We start from the raw sequence: 22140 nt of genomic DNA, 5'->3' as shown, positions 1-22140 counted from the left end.
CCGCGTGCACTTATCATTTGGAGCCGAAATTGCCGGCCTTTGTTGTCTTTTTACCATGAAAAACGAAACGGTCACGGTTTTATTGGTGATATTTACTCGTAATGGGGACACACACACACAAAAAAAAATGATTTAAGGAAATTTTTGTTTGTTTTTATAAACGGACACAGAGGAGCTATTCTTGAATGAATGAATGAATGAACGAACGAACGAACGAACGAACGAACGAATGAAGAGTCGCGGATGAGAGGACAACACACGTGCCCTCTTACAGTACATTTAAAATGCGAACAGTAAGCTCGGACGTCAGCATATAAAGGCGCCACTGGCAGCCGCTCTTAGTCCATTTATGAGCTTACTGTACCCACCCAACCCATGATGTGAATGTTGTGATGTGTGTAGGTTAACCACAACACCGGGGTCTACGTCTCCTACTCTATTCGGCGCTCTCCCAATTGAGCTAACCAGGCGGCGTTGAGCTAACCAGGCTTAATGTCAGACGGCACAGTATTCCAGAGTGTGGGGGCTGCCAATGTTCTCAAATTAAAATGAGGAATAGAAAGAAGATTTTTAGATGATCAACGTAGCTGACGAGATGGAATGGTACTGTTGCGGTCTAATTTTGTTACATTATTTGCAAGATAGGGTAATCATGATTGGGAAATCTTTTAAAATATTATAGCCCAGATAAATTCGGTTGGCGGAGGAATCGGCGTCTGGCCGTATTTAGCTGGGGGGGAGGGGCGCCGAAGTTCGTACCGTTGTGGCTTAAATTGTTCATGCGTGACAGGAGGTATGATGAACTTATACAGATCATGAAATTGTCTGTCTCTACTTGAGTAATATAGAACTGTTAAAATTTTTTATGACAATACTTATTTAATATTCATTTATTTTATTTTTCTAGTGTTTATTTCTTGACGGTGAAGGGTAATTTGCATATAAGTAAGTGAAACGCAAGGTTTCGTCGAAGTTTTTTTCTTGAGAAATCGTAAACTCACATAAAAGAATTATGATTTCATAAAAATTGTATAAAATGAAACGAAGAAAGCCAGAATATTTCAGTTCGATGGAAAGGATACGAGGTAATTTGCATACTGATCAAAACAACTTCCAGCGCAATTCGAAACAGTTCGACTTCGTGTTTGTTTTCCTTGCATTAGATACATCCTGCTGGATTAAAACCTTACAATATTTTTTAGAATCAAAATAATTTACACGTTAAGTTAGAGTGCAGTTCCTAAAAAAAGGAGAGTAGCCCCACAGCACGTCGCGTTGAAGGTAAATTATCTTTGCACGTCCCCTAACACTTACAGATGTAAATCAGAGAGTCAAAGGACGCAAAATGCGACGGCACGCTGTCTCTTAGCCTGCAAATAATCATGGGACTTTACGGCAGATCCTTATCAGCAGCTTAAGATTTGTTAGTCTCTTCCAAAAACAGCGAAAACACCTTCCTTAATCCAAGTAACCTTTCGCGCCTGTTTACATGGAGGTAGGGGACCCCAGGAAGTTGGGGTAACCCGCCTGTCCATATAATCTCTCATTTAAATTTGACCGCATTTACATGATAGGTGGAGTTACCCGCCACATGTTACCTCACCTATCTGGTGCCCCCACCTCCATGTAAACATGCCCTTAAGCTAGGGAGCAATTGTGTTAATTCGCATAAACAAAACGTTTATTGCATTGGTGACGATTCCTCAGGGACCCATTTAAGAAAATCGCGCCCACTCTTTCTTTTGTTTTCAGGGATTCCATGCCCACCTAGGTGGCACAATGACATTAATTATCCAGAATCTTATCTTTTTAACAGGTTGGATTCATTTGCAACATAGCGTATAGCTGTCGCATTTAATTTGCCTGCTGGAATTTTTTATTGTTCTTAAGCTTAAAAACAAAAGACCTTTTGTGGGCAAATACGACAGCTATACGCGTATGTTGCAAATGAATCCACCCAAAATGTTAGCCGTCTTATGCTAGAAACAGCAAAGCCGAGTGATTCCGTCGCGACTTTTTATTGCATAAAGGAAATCTAGACGAAGTATCGCCGCTGCTGTTAAAGACAAGGTCTCTCAAAGGAGAAATAAGGTAGTTAATTGTGAAACGAAAGGAACCGGCATTGGAGTGTACAGGTTCAATTCAGAAGGATTGGCTGAAAGCGCAATGGTTTACCGAGGAATAAATGTAGCGACATTCAGGTTTGGAATTTTAGAAATGCTCCACGTAATTTTGAGTATAGCCCTTTCTGAATAAGCAGTTTTTTTCTACACCGGTGAAGTCAAAATATAGTCTTTTTTCTTGACTACATATTTAAACCCTGTTATTGAGTTGCAGCGTCGTAACAATGCGAAGTATCGTTTGAAGGTGAAGCAGTGCCGGATCCAGACGTTGATAAGTGGGGGGGGGGGAGCGGTCATCCAGACCCTTAGATAAGGGGGGGGGGGGTGTGGCGGTCTCCCAAAAAATTTTTTTCGGCCCTTCGGGCCTCAGTTTGATCTAAAAATAAGGGGGAAGGGCTGTACCCTACGGGTCCTTTCCCTGGATCCGCCACTGTGAAGTTATTCTTAAACAATTTCAAATGGCAAGGGGTTACAAATGTGAGGGAATTGTGACTTTTTGTCCTTACATTGCTGAAGATCCCGTCTCTTCTGTGTACGTAGCTGTTCATGATTGAGGCCCTCCGCCTACGCACAAGCAGTAAATCCGCTCACCGAAGGTGCATCTTTTTTTTTTTTTTTTTTTTTTTTTTTAACTGCTCCAGAGAGGAATTTTTCGAGTCTAATTAAGTATGCGGTTTCAGCCTGCTAGGATTCGTAAGGACGGTACTTGAATTAGGGCTTGTACGATATATTCATGGCTTTCATATGACGTCACCAAAATTTAAACTAAAGAATTATCGATTCTTCTGAGTTTCTACTTTCATGAGGTATTACAGCAGCTAAACACCTTTATTTATGGGAAGGTTCTGCAACTGGGGCCGGACTTTTGCCTGGCTCGGATGACCACATAAAATGGCGGTCTCGTCTCCACTAGGAGACGTAACCAATTAGTACTTTCGTGCTATATATATTGAGACTTTAAAATGTGAGTGTATTTTTTTTTCCTTTGATTATAGCAGTGGGAGCTTATTTGACCCAAAAAATCTAATACGCTCAGTGAATCAGTCGATTACGAGATGGGTGAATGATCCCGATCCGCATTAATGAATTCATGGTGCTATACGATTACGCTATACGAAACTTTTTAATCCGGCAGTGCCATACAAAGAGTTTTCCTTCTTTTCTCGGGAAAGTTATTTTATAAATGCAATAGAAAACTTTTTTCCTGTGTTTGCATTGCCTGATATAAACACGAGAGGGGTTGGGAGAATTCGAGACAGTTATGCAAACCCGAGACGAAGTCGAGGGTTTGCATAACTGTCGAGAATTCTCCCAACGCCACTTTGTATGGCACTGCCGGATTAAAAGAGAAATTCTTACCAGTCGCAAAGTCTTGTCCACGAAGTCTTGCACGCGTAATCACTTCTTGTTTTACAAAAAGATACTTTCCAAAATACGGATTTTTCTAGCTTAAAATGTCAGCTTAAGCAAAGAAAAATTGACACACCTTCTTTGTAACGATTTTCCAAGTTTCGGCCGACGAAGGAATGGGTAAATAAAGTAAACTTGTGGAGTTTTGAACTCGAAAACGTTTTCAAATTCGTGCTTGCGTGATTAGCGCGCGAAAAGCAAAACATCTTGACGTCACAACCATGTTTACATTCTCTCATGCAAACACTCCTCTCGGCCAAGCAGGGGGCGCGTACTATCTTAGTTATTTTATAATTAAGTATAACATCTTCTAGTTCCTGTTTCTGCAAACTATTAGTATCTTATTCAATCGTTGCCTAGTCCCTAGGCCTCATTATTGTGCGCGGCCAATGCGTTTCGGGTCACGTGGTCCGAGAAAGTTCGTCTCGGATACGTCACCGAAATGCATTGACCGAGAGGGCCTGGAAAGACGACGTACAGGGACTAGGCAAATTCAAACGCAGTCGACCACATTTTTTTGAGGCATACGAAACGTATACAGTCAGCTACTAAAAGCGAAGGTGTTAGTAACGAGTCAAAAGTCAAAAGCAGGTGTTGCTAACTCAACATTTGCAACTACAATACAACATTGGCACTATGTCTACGACACCCGATGAACCAGAGAGTATCTATCTCGAGCTGCAAGGCAAGACAGGAACTTATCAAGACTATGACGATATCGTCGGAGAAGCAGCAAGAAAAGTGAAAGTTGATGAGAATCTTTATCAGAAATACATCAAAAGAGGATAAACCCCATCAATTTCTGAGAATGCTGTGCAAGAAGACCTCAGAAAACTCCGCCGAATGCAGGTCTTTATGTGTGCTGCTTTAGCCACGACCCTCCTAATTGCTGCTGCCACATTAGGATTTGTCATCATGATGAAGTGGTCTGGGAAAAAAGATCCAAATGCATCAAAAAGCACGGTGCAAGGTAAGAACCAGTGAACAATTTATACCTTAAGGTTATTAGAGATTTGCAGGAAATCAAGAGCCAGCTCAACCAATCAGAACGCAACATTGATAATAGACCACTAGCTGGATTTATACCATATATATTTGATTTTTGGGTTAAAAGGTAATTGTTTTAAAAATATCATACGACTATCTCCAGGGGCACCCAACGAGAATATAGTTCAAAACCACTTAAACATAGCATTGTTAAACGTATTCTAGTATTTAAACGGTAGATATAGGCATATTTTTATCCCCTAAAACTTTTTCATCTGTTCGGATTTCTTAGCTGAAAGTTAAGTCTGGTGATCCGAAAATTATAGGGATCAAAACTTACCTTTTCGAAAATTTCAGCCAGAAAAAAGGCTCCCGAAAATTCTAGGTGACCTTTTTAGGGTAAAAATCCGTTGGAAATGGGCAATTATACCATTTTTATATGTTCCAAAATCCTAGGAGGGCAGGCAAGCAAGAAATTTTACAACAAATGTTCCGAAAATTCTAGGTCTCAAATCGTCTTCCGAACAGATATTTGCCGAAAATTGACGTTGGGTGCCCATGTATCTCGTGACTTTAATACATTCTATTTTTGTCATGTTATAATGATAAAGCATTTTTATATAATTAAGTAATATTTAAATGTGCTCCGGTGCGTAAAATCACGATTAAAAAGCGAATTATCCCTCTTTCTGTGCTCTGAAAACACCCTTTTTATTAAACTGCCCCTTTTTATTAATTATACTTTGGCTGCGGGGTGTGAAACCACGATTTTGACCCTTAACCCTGCTAGAGTGTTCGATGGAGTTTTGTAAGATGACTCTAACTTTTGATTCTGTAGACAAAATCTTATGATGTGACCATTCAAATAAAAGCTCTCTGCCTGTACTTACACATGATGCTATTTGTTTTTCATAATTTCACAAAATGAAATGTGGAAATTTGGTCGAAATTTGCCTTTGACTTAATTTGGCAGTGAAAGGGTTGAGGAAATGACAGTGAGAAATCGGCATTACTCCCTGACAGCACCAGTAGTTATTATCAAGTAGGAAATTAAAATGCCATGCATGTTTATGCCCGTTCTTCACCGTGTTACTGCGTATTCTTGCGTTTCTTCCGTTCAGCCTTAGTCAGAAATTCAGCTATTTTGTCTTCGGATAGCCATGCGAAAGATTTTTTTCTTAGATCACCATTGCCAAAGCAGCCTCGTTTCTAGGTTGATTGAATAAGTGATTGCAGTAATATATAAATCAAGCTTTTGTCTTCCTGTTACTTCTTTACGTACCCTTTATTATAACTTAGTTTATCCTTATCTTGTATACTGTGCTTCAGTATGGGCATCGACGTATCCCACAAACTTGAATCGTATTGTTCTACGTCTGAAAAAAAAATATTCGAATTATTTCCAAGAAGCCATTTGATGCTCACGCTGATCCTAAATTCAAACGTTTGAAAATACTGAAATTATCTTAAATTTACTTTTTTCAAGTTGGAAAGTTTATGTATTCTTATAAAGTAGGCCTGCGTCCTAATGTATTCAAAGAAACGTTTTTAATGACAAATCAAGTTCATTCCTATAATACCAGAAATTCAAATACTTTCTACTTTGCACTATTATGCACTAATTCCATTGCCTTTTTTTGTTTACCCCTCGCTATATCAGGGGCACCCAACGTCAGTTTTCGGAAAATATCTGTTCGGGAGACGATTTGAAATCTAGAATTTTCGGAACATGTTTTAAAATTTCTTGCTTGCCTGCCTCTACTAGGATTTTCGAACATCTGAAAAATGGTATAATTGCCCATGTTTTTAATGGATTTTTACCCTGAGGTCACCTAGAATTTTCGGGAGCCTTTTTTCAGGCTGAAATTTTCGAAAAGGTAAGTTTTGATCCCTATAATTTTCGGATCACTAGACTTTCAGCTAGGAAATACGAACAGATGAAAAATTTTTACGGGATAAAAATATGCCTATATCTACCGTTTAAATACTATAGTACGTCTATAACAATGGTAGTCTTCACACTAGTGCCTAAATAAGCTAAGAAATATTTCAAGACAACTAAATTTTAATTACTTCAAGTAAAATAAAGCTTCACACACTGACACAACCTATTCTTTTTTCGTAGTTACTAAAACAAGGAATGACCTACAATGACCTACAATGATCTACAATGACCTACAATGATCTACAATGATCTACAATGACCTACAATGAGCTACTATGACCGAACGTGTAACCCCTGTAATGAGCTAAAATGAAGATTTTAGAAAAAGACAAAAAAAAAAAAAGACCAGGGGACGTGTGTCGTAGTTACTAAAACAGGGAATAACCTAAAATGACCTAGAATGACCTACAATGATCTACAATGAGCTACTATGAGCTAAAATGAGTTAAAATAAGCCCTACAATGAGCTACAAAATGACAGACAATGATGTTTGTCGTGTGTCACGCTTGGATGTGACACTAGGCTCATAGTATTAAATTGCCAAGCACATTTTGAAAAGGCAAAACAAAAATTGTGCCTGATCTCAGGTAACTTGAGAAACTTGAAAATAGATTATTGCAATCGCGTTTTTACTGGTATAGCACTATTATACCCTGTATTGACGGAAGTCATGCAGGCACTCCCTTATTTGGCCTAGATGGGTATGGGCCGCTGAGCAGGATATGGATTTTACTATTTAGCGTTACAAACAGAGCATCCTGTTGGACCGAAAGCCATTTAAAGGGTCTTATGATGTCTTATACAGGCCAGGGTACTTAAAAAAATGAACAATTTTTCTTTTGAACCGGGTCAGAATTTGAAGGCCTCCTTTGTTCATTTCTACCCTTACGTCCCTTGAAGATCCCCCCGGATCGACTTTTGGGTGACTGTGTTTGTTCAATTTGTTTGAAAAAAAGACAAGACAAAATAAAACTAATGCGAAAGGTTGCAAGGGATGGTTTGGACAAAAGTGACAGTATCATCATACATATATTATTACACTGTAAATTTATCTCCAAGCGAAATAATTAGAGATGCTGTCATCGTTAAATGGGCTGTCATGCAGTAGACTAAACGCGTTACGTTTAAGCACACATGTCCCCTGATCTTTTTTTTTTTGTCTTTTTCTAAAATCTTCATTTTAGCTCATTACAGGGATTACACGTTCGGTCATAGTAGCTCATTGTAGGTCATTGTAGATCATTGTAGGTCATTGTAGGTCATTGTAGATCATTGTAGGTCATTGTAGGTCATTGTAGGTCATTCCTTGTTTTAGTAATTACGATTCTTTTTTTACTTCAGGTTAACTTAGGGACGGACCTTTAGAAAACTTGGGGAAAGGGGGTGGCGGGCGGGCGAAGTACAAAAAAATATTCGCGCAAGGGAAAATTAAATGAAAACAAATTTATGCACGCCAATTAACCCTAAAAAATATTCATGCAACGGCCTAAAAAAAGTTCATACAGGAATTTGATAACGAAAAACAATTCCTGCGGCCCGAAAACCCCCCCCCCCCCCCCCCCACATAACTTTTCTAATGGTCCGTCCCTTAAAGCTATTTTCCCACGCAACATAATTAAGGGTTGATTGACATGTTTCACCTTTCTCAAAGCTCTAGAAACCGCAAGTAACCGCAAGTCAGCAAAGGCGGTCATAAGGATGGTTTTCAGGTCGCTTAAAACTTTCTTGAATCGTTTCAACTTTCCGACCTTAACGAGATGCAAAGTAAAGTTACTTGAGATTTTACTTAGGCCTTCACACACGAATTTTGGTTAAGTAAAATCGTAAAACTTAGCAGCTCTTACTTAACAGCCTAGGGCGAAGCTAACCAATGCTATGTTTCAGTGGTTTTGAACTATATTCTCGTTGGGTGCCCCTGGTATCATGATTCACTGTTTTTTAGTATTTGTTTCACTATTCAAGTAAAGTCACTCTATCACGCATGGGCTATCATCATGCATCTTTATGCTCAAGATCTTTAACATCCTTGAACGAACGTAGAAGCTAAAGAACTTTAAATAGATGTTTCTTACAATAAGCCGTGGACAATCCTGTCTGAAATGCAAACAAAGCAAGAGGTTATTTTTAGAACGAATAAAGGGAGCTCCTGCGTAGCGTTTGTGTGTGTTAAAAGTGGGAAGGTGGTAAGTTACACGCTGGTAATTGCAAATAAAACTCCGACGTTTCGGCAATGCTGCCTTCATCAGGGAAAATATTTTTAGTGCGATCGAGCACACGCTTAACTTTGTAACAATGGTCGCCTTGTGAATGCCTGGGGCCAACAACAGAACGGAATATTTTAAATAGATTGTATAAACAAGTGGGATATTATTTTTAGTGGCAGTGGAAACAAGTACAGTTGACAGCTTCAGAGTCTGGGCTGATAAAAGTGAACGAGGGAGAACATGAGTGACGCCACGATAGAGAGTCCAAGTCGCGAAAATGACCGGCGAATGCTGATCATGTTAACTGTCTTCATCTGCCTTGTTGCCGTTGTCATTTTGGTCATTGCTGCTATAATGTTATCATTGATAATATCTCGAAATGATGATGTTGATGACGATGCTAAAGGATCAAAACTTGACGCCGTGGTGCAGGGTAAGCAAACGTTACAACTTTTTAAAAGTCCGGCTGTCTACTCGTAAAACCCTCAACTAGCAATTAAAGGCTTCTAAACTTGCCCTGTCATATCTCGGTGTAGTCCGCTCTTAGAACTTTTTCAAGAGCCCGTGCGCTTGTTTTGCAGTAGGTGTCTCAGCTAGGGTAAGTATAAAAGACAAATTTGTTTCCCGGGGAATTTTAAGTTTTGTTTTTATTTTTGCATTCCTGATTCGGCAGGGGCACCCAACAACTGTTTTCTGTAAAATATCTGTTCGCAGAAGCAAATATTGCCTAGAACATTCTATAGCTTGAATACGGCTAAAAATTTCTAGAAGAGCGCTCCATTCAGGTACAATTTTCGAAGCTTATCTAAAAAATTCCCTACTATTTTCTGAAGTGTAATTTTTCATCTTTTACTCCTTATGTTAGGCTAATTTTCGTAGAAAAAGAAAAACCGAAAATTTTCGGATTCAAAAATGAGATGGAAAGAAGAACCAGAAAAATTCTCACCGAGTTCGTAAAACGTTCAACTGCATCTAAAATTTTCGGAAAAATAACAGTGAAGCCGTTGTAATTTCCAAAAGCCTTAAGTTCCCCTAGGATGACCGAACAGATGCAAATTTTATAGTGCTGCTTAGAATACATTTCTAGAGATCTAAAAGTACTGATACGGAGGTTACTCCAGAGGCGCGTCAGTGACTCTCACAACCAAATAAGTACTAGGTTATATACTTTATTTCTGAGTGACTTACTCTTTCACTTTACAATTCTTCAACTTCCTTAGCAAAGTCCTTCTTCAAGTTATCCTTTTTCTTGGCAGTTCTCTTGCTTACTCTTTTTCTATAACTGCTTGCACCTTCTTCTAAAAGCTCACTTTTCAACAGCTCTCTATTTATTTGTTTGGTTGTCCATAATATGTTTACGTTAATAATAATGCGTAGGATACATTTACGTTCTAATTAGCATACGATTAATTCGTAACCTAAAATTTCTTTGAAAAGCTTTTCTTCAGTTCTGGAGCAGGATAACTAGTAAGGAAAACTAACTAAGTAAAGTTCAGTAAAAGAAACACACTTTTACACAGTTACTTTAAAGTTGTTTGGACCTTTTAAAGGTAAAACTCAAAGACACAAACCTCGTTAATGGTAAACAAAGGACAACTCCCATATTCATAAATGTGGAAACAAGATAAATAGATGGGACAAAACTTCCTACCTTTAATTAATCAATACCTAAAAAACGGAAAACTTTGTCAACAAACACTAGCCTTAAAACGCAAGTTTCCTTCGTAAACCTAAAAAGCTTCCTACAACAATATATGTCAATATTCATTTCAACTTGATCAGATAAAATTTGTCAGCAATCACTCAAGATCACTTTTCATGCTTCACCTCTTTATATTTTAAATGTTGTTTATTAGTATTATGTTTGACTTATTCCGTAAAGGATACATTTGGCTAAATCGGGTTAAATATCGGTTTCACTTTAAAAATCATCTGAAAGATATATAGGACTTCCATTAGGTTATAATATTTTTCATAAATCAGGGTGATAAGTCCCGTGACAGTATACTCTGGATAGCATAAAAAGACTTTTCAATGCGTTTAGGAGGAAACCGTCGCTGGGTGCCCCTGATTCGGGGGCACACAGTCAGCGACTTTTTTTCCGAAAAAGAACTATTCGAAGGGGCAAACTATTGGAGACAAATAAACTAACTTCCGAGTTAGGATTTCGAGTTAGATTTCGAGTTGGATTTTCGAGATAGGAATTTGAGTTGAATTTTCGAGTTAGATTTCGAGTAAGGGTGTAGAGTTGTTTTGTTTTTCTTTTCGAGATGGTTACTAGTAATCCAGCTGCAATGAATCGGCTAGTTTGTCCGTAAACCGTCTCGTAGATGTCCAGTGCAATGCAGTCAACAAAAAAATTCATGTAGGGGTGGGGTTGGTATTTTGCCTTTTTATTCTGCGATATCACTATATAAAGTATACATGAAGGAAGAGGCAAGACATTGAGTCATACATAACGTCATTTCCAAAAATACGATAACCGGGCGTAATCTAGAATATGATTTTTCTTGTCATATCTATTCTGGTGGTACAAATTTAGAAATCGCGTTAAGAATTAGACACAACAAAAGGCAAATATATAAATCCTATAATTCCATTATATTTTGAATACCAACAAATGGCTCCAATGCTGCTTTACAGATCTTTCCTAGCTTCTTCCCTTGGCGGACACCAAGCATATATTCATAGAAATATTTGTTTATTTATTTATGGGGCATCGAATTTTGCATCTGGCTAAGAGCACGGGTGGCTCACGTGATGCGCGCGCGCTTCGCGCGCGACGAGATTATAAACATCCAAGGAAGCTTTTGTTTTTGTTTTTTTTTTGTGGGGGGGGGGGGGGGGGGGCGGGGTGGTGGGGGGGCTAAAATCGTTTGGGCTGCAGTATTTCAATAATGTTTCGTCAAGAGCCATTATGGCTCTTGGTTTTGTTGATCCGTTTTGCCCACGTCATCTTTAATACTTTCTTAATAATTCTTTCCTTTCAGATATTAACAAGTGTACCACTAACGTCCATAACTGTGATGCCAATGCTTTCTGCAATAACACTCAGGGGTCTTATAACTGCACATGTAGCCCTGGATACACTGGAAATGGAACATCATGCATCGGTAAATCATCCTGCCTAATGCATGTAAAAACATTTTGGCGAGGTCCAAGAAAGAAGCAGTACCCCATAAATGCATTAAGTAATTCTCGAAACGTATCTCTCAGCGTACTTATAGAAGCCGGTCTGATAAAGTACGAGCTTTTTCTCGGAAAAGGCACCCTGTTGTTTGATTCTCGCATGTAAGCGGCCACCTCCCGTATGAGACCACCAATACACTTCGCATTTTGTTTGGTCGCTTAGAATACGAGAGGCTTGACTGTATGTTGTGTTGTCCGAAAGAGAAGAACCTCATACGTAGAAAGCTTCCCTATCCAAGGCTTATTATTTTATTCATGGACGTCGTTCTGCTGAAAATAAGGGTTTTTTACCTTCCTTTTAGATATAACGAGTGCACGTCTAAGGTCCAGAACTGTGATAATGCCAATGCGTTTTGTATTACTTTCCTTTCAGATATCAATGAGTGTACGACTAACGTCCATAAATGTGCTGCGAATGCTTTCTGCAATAACACTGATGCATCATATAACTGCACATGCAGCCCTGGATTCACTGGAAATGGAACAGCTTGCACCGGTATGTCATTACGACCAATACTTGTAAAACTATATTATGAGGTCTGAGAAAGAAGCATCCCATACATAGAGTGCTTCTCTCCGTATTACCTTAGGGTGGATTTCCAATGTCGCGTAATTTTTACGTGCCGGTGCGTAAAATTTACGTTCGCAAATAAAATAGAGGCAATGCATAAAAGGTCGCACGTAAACGTAAAAGTTGAACTTCGCTCAACTTCAAGTTTAAGCTGGACACTTTGTACCTTGCCTCTATTTTATTTACTCGAGTAAAATTTACGTGCCTTTACACGCACGTAAAGATTACGTGACAGTGGAAGTCCACCCTTACTCAGCTTACTTATTAAAACCTGTCTGTAAAAATAAGATCTTTTTTTCTCTCCTTTTAGATAGCAACGAGTGCACGACTAATGTCCATAACTGTGATCCCAATGCGTTGTGTAATAACACTGATGGATCTTATACCTGCACATGCGCTCCTGGATACACTGGAAATGGAACAGCATGCACCGCCGGTATATCATTATGACTAACACTAGTAAAACTATATTATGAGGTTGGAGTTATTAAATTTATGATTTCCAGTGAATTTAAGAGGGGGTCAGTAGGGGGTCAGTTGAACCGGGGTCAGTGTTTTGTCCTAGCCCTTGTAATTGTGGTATTTTGTGGCCACCTCTGTACAGCTGACTGTGCATGTCTTCTGTCCCTTATCCCTCGCGTGGGGTGATTTTCACGCGCGCTCGCGTTTCGCACGCTCTACTATCCCTGAGGAAAAACGGGGGACTACTCGTAGTCTAGGCTTTGCATGCCGCTCAGACTTCGTGCGACCCACGCGCTGCTCGCACGCTGCGCGCGCGACAAGTTTATAAACTCTCCCTTCACGAGGAATTAACCTGTCCATTCCGGGGGTTCTGAGACGGTTAAGCCGAATTTCCCCCTATCCAAGAGGGATCATTCTCTCTTGCCCGATCTGAATGCGATGCGATAAGTGTTGCAGCGTGGAATAGTTTACTGTTTTCTTTCTATCTCCCTTTTCAGAAATATATCAGACTGACTGCTGGCGCAGCGCATACAGGATGCCAAACCAGTCATATTATTGGGCTTACTCAACTAATCCTAGTGGCAGTGACAAAGTGGACGCTATCGATTTCTTGACAGTTCAGGATGTCATTCTGTCGGGGTACCGTCTGTGGGGAGTCCAAAGCGTCAGTTCAACTACTTTCCTGGTCACCATGAGTTTGTACGGGAAAAACAGCTTGTTGATCGCTAACGAGACTGGAACCTACCCTACTAACTCCAATGTGAAGACGTTTGAAGTGCACTTCTCACAAGAGATCGCCATAAGTAGATATGAAAGATATACTGCAGTTGTTAGAATAGTAACATCCGAATTCTCTTACGCTCTTGACGACGGCGTGCCTTCTCAATCTTGTTCTGGTATCGATGTTGCTTTTTTTACATCGTCAAAATACGGCAACCGTTCAGACATTTCGACAGGCCAAATTCCGGCTTTAATCTTGCTTTTCAAGGGGTCATCTGCGAAACGTTAAAACTTGGCGAGGCTTTTTCTGTTTTGTTTTATTTGTGTTTCTTTGTTTTTTTAGCAATTGGCGAAAAGGTTAGTTGCGATACTACGTCTTTTAGCGTTTGTGACCTTATGCCGACTTCATAAGGAAACGTGGGCCTTTCCGAACGATTTGAACATGAAATGTAGATTTGAAAAAAATTCGAATAGTCAGTGTATTTTCATTCCCGAAATTAAAATCGTTGCAAAAAGTTATGAAGTCAGTAATCCGTATAGGGACAACCCTTTTTAAATAAACCCATTATAGTATTTTTGTGTTTATTAGAAAATGTACCTTATTACAAGACTCCATGTTCCACTTGCCGTAACGGGACGGCGGACTTGGGAAATTACGGATCTATCAATCAATCAATCAATCAATCAATCAATCAATCAATCAACTTTATTTAAACACGGTAAGATCCCTTATATCACGTGTTAGATTTGACGGGTTGGTTCCAAGCCGTTGCACCCCGATAAGAGAATGAACGCTTAAGAAAATTTGTTTTATAAATTATAGTTATGAATTTCAGAGGTTCTATGAAACCGCTCCCGAAAGTACGTCGGACAATTATTATTGAATACTTTAAACATCGTAACTAAAAAGTGCCTTTTTCTTCTTTCCTCTAAGTTAGACCACGCTAGAGAATTTAGAACATCTGATGATCTGATAGAGTAATCAGCCCGAGTGATTTTCCGTGCTGCTTTATTTTGCAACTTTTGCAATTTGTCAGCACGTGTTTTGGAGCAGTCATCCCATACAACATCACAATAATTAAAGTAGGGCTGGACAAGTGAATAGTAAATAGTTTTAAGAGTCTCTTGACTATCGGTCAGTTTTCTAGCTAAAAACAGCATTTGCAAGCCATTAGAGACTTTGGATGAAATGTTTGGTCTGATTATCCCAGGTTAGCGTTTCATCAATATGAACCCCCAATAACTTAGTGAGAAGGTTTATGTTCAATAGGTGTGTTATCCATTTTTAGATTCATGAAGTTGGCATTTGACACATTTATGCCCAGAGCCAATTGTCTAGGACTTATCATTTTGCAAAGTCTTTCTGTGAATATTTTCGGTTTCTTTTCATTCTTGTATATAATTCGTTTTTCCTTTGCCTAAGAAGCCTATATCACCTTCATCGTAAAGAGTTGTGCTAAGGAAAATGTCCGTGTAATCACTCTCTCGGCTTTGGGAACATCCAATCGTTAACTTTGATGGACCGCACATAACAGTTTGATATAGCGTGTGAAAGTTTGTTAAAGTTAGTAATCTGTTCAGCTGTTAGTTGCTCCGGGATAAGCCTGCCTTATCCATTTTTACGTTTGTTTATTCTCTGATGAAGAAGTGAATACTGTAAACTATAGAGAAATGTGAGTCTAATTTTAAGAGTCTTTGAAGTTACTTCTACTGAACTTGTAATGAAGTTTTAATGACCAAAATGATCCTTGTAATTTTTCCCTAAAATCTAGAGTTGTGTTTATGAGAAACAGCCAAATTTTTGCGCGGAAAAAGTAGGAAATAGGAAAGTTCTCCTTGCGATGACGCATCATCTAGATGCAGCTTTCATCTCTGGATCCATGAACTAAATTGGAGTGGCAGAAGCGACTAAAACTGTGGACTCGGCTATATCCCATTAAAGCAGGTTACTTACAATTTGCTTGCTAAACCTCTTGAGACTGTAGAGTAATGTAAACTTGAGTTGAAGGAGAAAAAGGCCTACTCTGGGACCTTAAGTCGCCGTAATTTTAGGCGACTTAAGGCGATTTAAGGCGACTTTAGGAAAATTTGGTCAAAATGTTGCGCGACTTAAGGCGATTTAAGGCGACTTTAGGCGATTTAAGGTGACTTTAGGCGACTTAAGGAGAAAAAGGTGACATTTAGGTGAGTTACATGTTAGTGTCAATATGTTGCAGTTAATTTTTAATTTCAGTCAATTTTTGGTTTCCCTTTGTTTTAAATTCATTAGCATACATAACCATACCCAGAAACGATGGAAAAATAAAAATTAACTGAAATAAAAATGAACTACAACATATACAAAATCAAAATCTGATAACACTACCTCTCTAGGGACACAATGTTGTAGCATAAGTTAATTCAGTCTTGAAGACATCTACATTAGTCTTCCAAATTTTCAACAATCTCAGCTACCTAATATTTTGAACATTAAATATCAAGGTAGCTTGTGTTGCAGGTGTATTCTAACTGTGGTTAGTAACATTCGTGAAGCAGCTCTAATATCCTTGTTCTGGGCCCTGATGCACTAAATGAATTACCAGCCTTTTGAGTTCCCCTTCAACATGATTGGCAAATGGACAATGGCATTTTTAACAGTCCAGTCCTGGCATGTTCTCTAATCCTGATACACACACAGGGGGCCCAGAACTAGGATTTTGCCACTGTTTTGCAGATGGACTTAACCCAGAGTTAATTTCCATCTGTGGCACAGGCTAATATCAAGGGTGTTGGTTTAGTATTACATTAGCAGAGACAAAATCTGAGTTAGAAGCAACCAAAAGGGTAAATTTTCTCTTGGTCTTTAAATGCATTATTTCATAATATAAGGGACAAAAAATCAGTGGCTCCTGCATTTCTTTTTCCAAAAAATAAAACCATAAAAGTAGAGTATTTCAATACATCTCTGTAACATACTGTGAGCTGGTTTGTAGCAAAAACTTTATATTGAAGTGTCTTTTTTTCATAATTTGACAACAAACATTTAAGTAATTAATTTTAAACATCTAAAATTACTTATCGATATCGCACATTTTGGAAATGACGATCCCCATTGTATGTCTTGGCAGTTGCTCTGCCAATGTTTGTCCCCACACGCTTGGCTAAGAGGATGTTTTTCCAATTGAATTCAAAACAAAAAGTTTGTAGTTCTCGCCGTATATATATTGCTCCTTTCCTGTCTCAGTCAAACAAAACACTTCCAAATACTTGCTTCGCTAGTGAACCGTACTCTCTTATTCATGGTCTCTCTGGAAACTTTCCAGTCGGGTTGATTTTATGAGTGCATTTATGCACCAGCAGAAACGTAAACAACTAAGCTTAGCTTCAACCAACCTCTCTCGGTCTGTTCAACGCGGCAGCGTTTACGCTCTCAGCACAAAAGGAAGCATTATGCGTCATGTTTAAACCGATGGCAGTACCAAGTGTAAACGTTTCCATTATTATGTCAGAAATTTCCATTTAAAAGGAGATCTTTATACGAAAACGCGAGGTACAACATTCTATCCGCCATTTTGCTTCTCCCAGAATTCCACTGCAGTCGCAAGCTAATTTCCATGGTTTCTCGGTCCCGCCCTCTCCCCGCCTCCAGACCAGTTAGTCACGTGATCAAAACACACTACTTTCTGGGCGGCCATAAGGTAGAGGAAAGAACAGTATTATTTCGCTTTTCTACGTTGTTCATCAATAATGATCGATTACATCAAATCGTTTGGCAGGGAGCAATCACGACAACATAAACAAAGAGCAGTATTACGCACCTTCGATGTACAAAGCTTGAATTTCTGTCTGGAAGGGAAGACCTAAAGAGACGACTGTAGAAGCTAAGCTAAGTGTTCAAGTTTATAAGAGTGATTGTGTTTCTGTCAATGATAGATGGATATAATTCGACGGTAAATACAGATCAGAGGTTGTGTGCCGGAGAAAAAACTTATCATTAGTTGCTCTTAAAATGTGGGTCGGTAATTTACATGGACACTTTTTTCGATTGACCTTTAGACTTGTATTAACTACCACAAAATTTAGATTAATGTTGTGGCGGCAATAATTGTTTTTTTCTCTCCCTTCAACCTACCTGTATTGATCTTAGTTACTTGAAATGTCTTTCAATGTTGGACTCTCACAAAGCAGTAGAAAAGAGTTTTAACTATATTTTGTTCAGGGTGCAAAGAAAGTCGGCTTTACAGCTTGCCTAGCATACACTAGCCTGAAAGCCACTTTGACTAACCCCAATTTTTTTTATAAATGGGACTGATTACAGTTCTTCTGTAATCTGAATTCCCTAAAAAACTTTCCTTGCCAGCCAGGCAAGTTAAAAACGCAGTTCACTAGCCCAATCATAAAATCCAGTACCCCAGGGCTATTGCCTGGACACTACTCTGTCTACTCTCTTTGCACACTGTTTAATGTAGTTTAGCTAGAACTTGAACCTTTGAATGCCTTTTTAAACAATATTTTTACTGAGAAATATGAGACAAACCTCCCGGATGAAATTAATAAAATACCTGTACAAGTGACTGGATAAAGTTGTGTACTATATGTTGTCATTTTTGCATAAACAATACAGGAATGATTATTCTTGTATTGTTTACGACTAATTATTACGTGTAGTAAATTGTGTAAAGTAATTAAATGTATAAATTAGAGGGCTGGAGAAGAAATTAATGGGTCTTAAGTCACCGTGGGAGTTTTTTTGTGGGGGGTGGGGTGGGTCTGTGGCTAATATTATTGAACACGGGTTCTTATACACTTTATGAGAAATCATGCATTCTGGAAATAGAAAACTAAAAAAGTAATAACTACAAGACAATTTGAAACTCGTTAAGATTTGAATAATTTAGTGACTTAAGGAAACTAAAGGCGACTTAAGGCGATTTTAGGCGACTTAAGGCGATTTTAGGCGACTTAAGGCGACTTAAGCCGACTTTGGGCGACTTTAGGCGACTTTAGGTCCCAGAGTAGGCCTAGAAAATACAGAGTTGCTGAACTAAAGAGTCGAGTGGATTTCTTGGATAGCAAAGAGGGGCTATAGTCCTCGTCCAAGCGATTGAACTGTTGCACACTATACCAAGTTTCAAGTCTCAAGTTTATTTTAGTATTTTAAAGGAAATTTTCTAAAACTCTTTACCCGAAAATATCAGGGAGTATCATTTCCACGAAGGGATGCTGTCCATCAGAATTCCAAGATATCGTAAAATAATCCTTTAATCGCTCTAATGTCTTCAGTCTTTGAGGTTTGGGTGTTGTTATAAAAATCTAAATATCAATTGGATTGCCTTCGACCTTCGACAATCCTTTCACATCTGGTTCTCTTGTTTATGATAACAATACTCGATTTGCTCTTAACCTTCGACCCCATAAGTCTCGCATAACCTTAAAACAGTTTAGTATTTCCTACAAAGGCCCACTCATTTGGAACTCTTTAAGCAAACATTTAACTACCATGACTAGTGTAGCTAACTTTAAACTTTCCCTTAAATGTGAACTTTTTTCGCAATATTCTAGTTAAAATATATTATTATTCATTCAAAATATTTCCTCGATTCTGATTGGCTAAAAGCACACGCATAATTCACCATAACCAGTTACTGATGACCAAATTTAGAAGAATTTTGCCTTTAATGAACCGATGACGTCGAAAGTGTAGCTTTTTTGCAAGTTAATGCACCGTTAACCGGGAAGACCAGGGGACGAGGTTGAGTTGTTTTGGTTGTGAGAACAAAAATGGCGGACATTTCACTCCAGTTTCAAGAGTAAGAACTAGGCGAAATAAAAGCTAAAACATGGCAAGAACAGCAAGAAGACAACTCGAAGGGCGACATCTGCTATTTGGAGAATATTTGCGGAGCTGAACAAAAACAATTATTGAATTCGGCTTTCGCATCATATGAAGACAAGTTATGGAGATCTCGGAGGGTGGTAGCCGCCTCGGCCTACGGCCTCGACGGATAACACCCTCCTCGATCTCCATAATTCTTCATAAGATACTCAGCCTCATTCATTAATTGTTAATAATTCTTCTTTTTTCCTGTATTCTAGTTTATACTGTGGTTTATTTTGTAAAATCGCATCGTCTTTTCCCTAATGTTATATGTCTACTTAAACCAACCTAGGGGGAACCTGGACCCCATGTAAGCCCCAGGCTTCCAGTTAAGGCTTTCCCCTCACTACAGTGGAACCCCGATATAACGATATGCTAAGGGAGCAGTGCAATTAGATCGTTATATCGAGGTATCGTTATATCGAGACTCCCGATATAACGATATCGTCGTAAAATAACCGAAAATATCGTTATATCGGGGTAAAATTAACATGTACTTTTTTACTACATATTGTTTAATTAAACTTGTAATGAGTATCAAATGACTCACAAATGTAGCGTTTCAAGCATGCAGCAATGTCCTTAAACAATTTGCAAAGCATTAAGACGTTATGAAGGTTACACAATAAAGTCTGTGATATGAATCGTAAAAGGGAAACAAAACAAAACTTAAACATTTGAAGTTGCGACTGTAATCGTCTTTACTTTTCGCTGTTTGCGTGTTCATTATTTTTCTTTTTTAACAGACACTTGTTCATTAATTAAAGTACTCTTCAAGTTTGGTTTGCCTCATTTGTTTTATTTGCAATCTTGAAAACGCATCCTCCATCGCTGAAAGAGAGGAAAGGAATTCTCTCTCTCGTTCGCCCGAATCATCCAACCTAATAATAAAATCTCTAATTGCTTTGACAGCTTCAGTAGCTTGCACAGGAGTCAGGCCTAGGGGCGTAGGTTCAATCATTGATATATCATCATCAGAGTCTGACTCGTCCCCTTGAGAGCTAGTATAGTATGCGCCACTGTATCTGTGTACTGATACTGTAATATCGTTATATCGGGGAAGATTTTACGCTCGGTGCGCTAAAAGCTCATCGTTATATCGGGAATATCGTTATATCGAAGATCGTTATATCGGGGTTCTGTCCCATACATTTTACTGTAACTTTTGCCGGGACATAGCATATCTATCGTCATACCGAGGATATCGTTATATCGAGGATCGTTGTATCGGGGTTCCACTGTATCTTTTTCTATATTTTTCAGTATATGTAACCTGTAAAGTGACGAAAACAAATCAATCAATCAATCAGTGAATCAATTGTCCAATTTTTACGTTAATAGGGACAAATACCGAATCAAAGGCGGATCCAGGGGGGGAGGAGCCCGGGGAGGCCGCCCCCCCTCCCCCACCTTATTTTTAGACCAAACTGAGACCGGGCTCCCCCTTATCTCAGGGTCTGGATCCGCCACTGCGGAAAGCTCTTGCGCTGACACGAAAACTGTATTGGATAGGACTTCTGTTCGCACATAAGAAACTTGATTTCGGCGCGATTTCTGGAACGTAGCGAAGCTTCTCCGCGCCAATCTCAAAATGGGATGGTTACATATCACATGGGTTTCTGCCGCTTTTCGTCGCAGTGTGAACAGGCATTCGGACCGTGGGAAGTAAATGAGTAGAAGCGAGGATTGAAACCCACTGAGAAAGAAGTAAACATTTAGAGGTGAGGATTGAGATTTAGTGTTCCTAACCCTCTCGGGAAGATGTGGTGAACGACTTGTTCCAGTTCTGTGCCCGATTGCTTTTGATACCATACGCTCCCGATAGTTTTCCATGTCCGCACGAACAGCTATCCCGTATGGTTTATGCAGTGGTCTTAAGCTAGGGCGTAATTGTGATAATTCGCGTAACAAGGAGCAGCTAAACTTTTATTTAATAAGTGACGATTCCTCAGGGACCCATTGAAGAAAAACTGCGCCTACTTTTTCTTTTGTTTTCAAGGATCCATGACATGCCCTCATAGGTCGCACGGTGGCATTCGATCCTCACCTCAACCTTCTTAATTTATGCGGTTAGCTGTTTGTCGAGTGATTCGTTGCGACTTTTTATTACATAAAAGAAATCTAGACGGTGTATCGCCGCTGCAGTTAAAGACAAGGTCTCTGACAGAATTGAGGCAGTAATTGAAAGCAATGTTAAAGGAAATGGAAGCACCTTTGAAGTTTACAAGTGTAATTTAGGAGGTTTGACTGAAAGCGCATTGGTTTACTAAGTAGTAAATACAGCGACATTCAGGTTTGGAATTTTGAAAATGCTCCACGTAAAAAGTGTTAAAATACTTCAAAACCGTTTAGGCTACGACTATCAACCCTAGCGGCATTTCCTTAAGATTATCTGGGACGATTTTTAAGTCTTCTTGACGTTTATGTGAACATTGACATTGTCATAGCAACTTAGTTTTGACAGCCATGTATTTCAAAAATTTGCTTTTATCGTATAACTGACAAAGACCTAATTTCTTTGTTTACTTGATTAATATCGTAGCGGGACGCATTGTCACTGATGGTTTCGTACGGTTCTTCTAAATCTTTTCCGCGCTGTGAGAATTGGTTCTTCACTTTGGAGAATATTTGCGGAGCTGGACAAACCTAAACGTAAACTATCGAAGATAAA

The sequence above is a fragment of the Porites lutea genome, chromosome 8 (assembly GCF_958299795.1).
Source record: "Porites lutea chromosome 8, jaPorLute2.1, whole genome shotgun sequence".
In the NCBI taxonomy this organism is placed as follows: domain Eukaryota; kingdom Metazoa; phylum Cnidaria; class Anthozoa; order Scleractinia; family Poritidae; genus Porites; species Porites lutea.
This window is presented reverse-complemented; position numbering follows the sequence as displayed.